The sequence below is a fragment of the Protopterus annectens genome, chromosome 12.part0 (genome assembly GCF_019279795.1).
Source record: "Protopterus annectens isolate FY-2018-M chromosome 12.part0, PAN1.0, whole genome shotgun sequence".
NCBI lineage: Eukaryota > Metazoa > Chordata > Ceratodontiformes > Protopteridae > Protopterus > Protopterus annectens.
The window spans coordinates 879726415-879732414 of NC_056746.1; positions in this window are offsets into that span (position 1 = coordinate 879726415).

The window sequence follows — 6000 nt, forward strand, 5'->3', positions numbered from 1 at the left end:
TGAGAGTATGGTTGACAGCTGAGCAGCACAGTCTCTGAATACCAGTCCCTGAATGCTGGCAGGAGCAGCTGCTTTTCTAGGATTTACTTGGGTTAGTGTCTTCTGAACATCCACTGGGTTGAGACAGAGCACTTCATCACCTTGTCTGATGGGGAGTTTTCCTGCCATGGTATTGTTTCCTTCATTGGATCTGCTGAAGTAGATGTTAATCTCCTTTTGAAATTCAGCATTGTCATCATATTGCGAGGAAATAGGCCTGTAGTCTGTTATAGCTTGTATCTCCTGCCACAGACTCCTGGAGTCCCTTAGGTCAGAGAAGTGACCTCAACTTCTTTGACCGTATGCACGCTTTGCATCCTTTATTCCTCTGTATTACTCATTAGTACTTGTTTACAGCCACAACTAATTTTTAACTACACATAACCCTAGTAAGCGAGTATGCACAGATAGCATAATACAAAACAAGGGTAACTTGAATGTCATAACAAAAAGGCAGGAGAAGCTAAATGAGGAAAGTGTACTTAAACGTTAGATTAGTATATAAATAACAGTAACTAAATTATATATATATATATATATATATATATATATATATATATATATATATATATATATATAAAATCCTGTTCACTTAGGGACATGTGCATGAATAGACATGAAATACTGACATAGGATCATACCTCTCAACCTGGAAACATCAAAAATCCGGACAAGGCCCATGAAAAATAGGTACAAATCTGTACACTGATAAATGTAAAATTTGCATACATGATTACACAACCCCGGCCACTCCAATGGAATTGTGGGATACCAACTTTCAAATGCAAATTGAAGAACAGAACCAAAATATAGCACCAGGGTCCCCCTGCAGCCATTTCAATGTCCCATTACCTGGCTATTTCACCCTATTTACCATAAACACTAATGTGTGCATGCTGCTTTACTTCTACAATGATTTGGATTTTTTTTTTTTCATTTTATAGCACAATGCCCAAATACAATAGATATCTGCTAAACAAAGCAATGCTGTCTCACAATAAAAATAGACTTGACATTAAAACTTCTTTGCCCTTAAAACTCACATTCGTTGAAACAGCATTGAAACCCACACCACATCCAAAGAAAATGCATCTGGCAAGTGTGGATAAAGATTACTTTTGGGCTGTTTTCAAATCAGAGGCCCCTTGCACACAAAACAAGAAACATACATACATTCTTTGATACACCTTCCTGACTTTATTAAATTATATTTCTTGTATAATACAGCCCACTTGTTAGACTTAGGTTAGAGCACGTTTTAAATTTATTGTTTAAACATTTTTCCAGTAGGCAGTAAAACAAAAATGCATGAACCAATAATGACAAAACGGCCCTATTCAGAACATTTCCATCATAAAAGCCTACTTCCACACACAACTGCATTTCAAATTTGTTTGAACATTTTTTCCAGTAGGCAATGAAGCAAAATGCATGCACCAATAATGACAAAACTGCCCTATTCAGAAGCCATTTAAAACAGATATGCTTTATGTGTCATGTAAATGCAGTTCAAAACATAGTACAGGTAAAAAGAGATAACGGTTCAAAACATAGTACAGGTAAAAAGAGATAACGGTTCAAAACATAGTACAGGTAAAAAGAGATAACGGTTCAAAACATAGTACAGGTAAAAAGAGATAACGGTTCAAAACATAGTACCGGTAAAAAGAGATAACGGTTCAAAACATAGTACAGGTAAAAAGAGATAACGGTTCAAAACATAGTACAGGTAAAAAGAGATAACGGTTCAAAACATAGTACAGGTAAAAAGAGATAACGGTTCAAAACATAGTACAGGTAAAAAGATAATGGAGGGATGATAGGCTAGAGCAGTATCATTTGTAAATGAAGCAAATAGTCATAATACTGTTCAGTTCTCACATATACGATTTGTAAGAATATGCTTTATACTGCACTCTAAGCAGTGTATTTTTTCTACATATAAAACAATTCTGATTAAGTAAAGATAGTTATTTCAGTGCATTTTTGCTTCCTGAATTATTGCATCTTCCTTTCACAGTGCTGCATGACACCACCATAAAACAGATCATGCAAACACACATACATTCAACTGTAATTACAACATACTTGCACAACACACACACACACACACACACACACACACACACACACACACACACACACACACACACACTTATTTAAATAATACACCTTTGAAAATGTATTTATATAGCATAACTGTCATAACAGGGATAAGATATAATGCTACATACCACTTTGTATATAGGTGTCTTTACAGAAAAAAATCTAAAAACTACAAAAGCAAGGCAATGTAACTTATTGCTTGTGAATTCTTTATGAAGTCAAAATGTTTTAATTTGGTCTGTTTTGAAATGTACTAATATGGGATAGGTAAATGTATATAAACTGAATAAGGTAATATTTTCAGTGCTGAGTCTGCTGACAGGCTCAGGAAATATCTAAATAATTTTTAGTACCCAAATTAATCCTCCAGAGTAGACTATAGTTAGAACAGAAGAGCAGTAATATGGCCAGAACCATTTCAGTAAACCAACCAGCATGAAATACACTCATTTGCTCAGCCACATCTGTATCAGATCTTCACTCCCTTACACAACACATATTTAATTCTGTAGAAGAATGGTTTTCACAACGCTGTCTCCTACTTAACCCAAAAAAACTAAACTACTTCTCTTTACACCTTCCAGTAAATCTCCCCACATAGACTTTACAATAACATCTAAAAATGGCACACCTATATCACAAGATCCTACTACCAAACTACTAGGCATTACCATTGACAACAACCTTAACTTCGATACTCATATATGCAACACTTTGAAAACTATTAATAAAAAAATAGGCTCTCTTTACAGAATCAAACCTTTCCTCACACCAGAATCTAGAATAACTGTTGCCCACTCCCACCTTATCTCTCCCCTTCTCTATGCCTCACCCATATTTACTAACTTGTCAAAAAAGAATCTTTTGAAATTAGAAAACTCCTACCACAACATAGCCAGATTTGCTACAGGTAACCCTTTCAGAACCCACCACTGTACTAATCTAAAGCAACTAGGCTGGCTTGAATTTCAGCAGCAACTAAAAATTAATCAACTAGCCATAGCCCATCAAATTCTTTATCAACCTGACAAAACACCTATACTATCTACTCTTATTTACCCCTACCATAACCTAAATTCCCTTAGATCCGCACACAAACTTCTTGCAAATATTGACAAAGCAAACAACAAGGCTGGAGATTCCCTTTTTTCTAACACTGTTGGAAAACACTGGAACCTCCTTCCCTCTGAGCTTTCTACTATTCCCTCAAAATCTCTCTTTAAAAGAGACTTAAGCTCTACCTCAAATCACAATGGCTGTGCCCTGTACTAATCCTGACTAACTCTAGCTCTTGACACCTGACTAAAAGCTATACCTTAAAACCCAAAATCTACTTCTCATTTACATCCACTGACCTATTTCTCCTTCCTACTATCTTTATATATTATGTTCCTCTTAATTTCCTTTATCCTCTATTACTGTACATTATGCTAGTATTCTCTCAGAATGTCACTTGTAACAATATTTTTACCATTTATGTTATAATTACTGCATTTTTACACTTTATAACTATGTCTCCAGTTATAATGCTTTCTTTTACTCTGTTATTTTCATGTATTTCTTTAATGTAAATTCATTTTAAACTTTGGAGCTTATCTCCCCGGGCCTCTACTGAAAATGGACATCTATCCAGCTAGACTAGCCCGGTCAACAAATGTAAAATAAAATAAAATAAAATAAAGAAAATAAAATAAAGAAAACATTTGACATTTTTGCCCTGCTGGACTTTCTTTAAAGGTTTCCAACTTAATTCACTCGATTGGCAGACAGCAGGAGTTTCTTTATCTTACGCGGCACACACACACACCACTTGCTTACTAGCTCAGCAGGCGCCAACTTTGAAACTCAATTCACAGAATAATTCCAAAGATGGTCACTGTACCTTCTGTCTGTCTCTGCAGTTTAAAGTATGTCCTGCAGCTGAAGAAATCCTGTGTTCTGCCCGAATGGCAGTCCTATGTTCAGTACGACATGGCTTAAAAAAAAAAAAAAAAAAAAAAAAAAAAAACTCCTGCAGCGGCTTAGAAAATCCTGTTATTAAAAAGTAAATCCTCCCATGGCTTTGTAAATCCTGTGTTCTGCCTGAACATCTTCCCAGTATTCAAACAGATGCACGGCATGCTGATGGAGCCGACATCATCGCACACATGATGACGTCAGCTCCGAAAGTGAGAAAATAAAAAAAAATAGATTTGAAAAATTGGAAATAATGGGGTGCCACTCAGGAATCGTGGCACTCCATTATTGGGACCCCAAAACTCAGTAGAAACCGAGTAATTCAGGATGGTTGAGAGGTGTGCATTGGATGTACAAGGACCCAATGACTCAAGTACAAACAGTGTTTGGTCTCCCAGAGAGGTTCTCAGTGGGAGTGGGTGTGTACCAGCATTCAGTCCACACTGCTGTTCATACTGATGATAGACTACATTAGCAAAGAGTTTGGAGAGGACAGATCGACAAATTTACTGTATGCAGATGATATGGCATTACAGGCAGACTCTGAGCAAGAACTTCAGCAAAGAATAGGAGAATGGAATGCAAACCTGCAGGCACATGAGATGAAACTAAGCACAGATAAGACAGTGGTAATGACAGCAAATTGGGGAAATCAGAAGAAGCTGAGAACTGATATAGAAGGGAAGATAGTGGAACAGGTAAATAGCTTCAAGTATCTGGGAGGAGTGGTGGAGGAGAAGGGAAGTCTGAATGCAGAGGTCAAAGCTAGAATCAGAGGGGCTGCAGCCACTTGCCATAGAGTCTCAGGTATAGTCTATGACAGAAGAATGCCAAAGAAGCTGAAAAGTAAGGTGTACAAGACAGTGGTGCAACCAGTACTGCTGTATGGTACAGAAACCTGGGCAGTAAAGGCAGAGCAGATGAAGAAGGTAAAGGGGGTTTAAATGAAGTGCCTGAGAAGGGTGGTAGAGATGAAGAAATGAGGATATAAGTAGCTCCAATTGCAGAAAAAATCAAAGAGAACAGATTATGGTGGTTTGGACACTTATGCAGAAATGCAGAAGACAATTTGGTGAAGAAGATTTGGGACAGACAGGAAGAAGGTAAGAAGAAACAAGGATATCCAGCAAAGAGGTGAATGGATTGTGTGAGAGAAGATCTGCGGCAGTCAGACATTAATGCTGAAGAAGGCAGGAGTGTTGAATTGAATCAAGAAAGATGGCAGCAGTTAACATGATACTTTGACCCCATGTAGAAAATGGGAAGAAAGGGATTGATGATGATGACATAGGATGTGAGAGGGACAAAGAGCTACAGTGTAATAAAATGGAGTAAATGCAATACATGTAATTTTTTTTATACTGCTGAGTTGAGATGACAGCAAGGACAGTAGAGTAGGGGATATTTGGATATACTGCAGTTATTGCACATTAAATATGTATCAAGAACGTTATCTGTTGTAACCAACAGTGTGCTGTATTTTCCCTATATTATGTGAAACAGTAAATGAACCCTACATCTGTTGTCTTATGCACTTCAGAAAGGGACATATTCATTTTTTGCCATTTTTTTCTCTCTTGTAACCATAGAAAGGGAATTGTAACATAAAACATTTATTATTCAACCACGTGTTGTATATTAATGTAAATTATAACATTAGTATATAGAGTTATAAAACCTAAATGTACATTTGCCACTGTACATTTTCTGTGACATGCAGTAGTATTTGTGTTACTGACATGATTATATTGAGAACACCTAGCTGCACCTGTATGGCAGGAGTATGCAAGTACTCTACTATTGTAATATATACCGCTGTACTGATCAAAGGTTACTGATGACATACACATGGTATTGTAGCATGTATATAGGTTAAAGAATTTAAGTCTTTCATTGCTT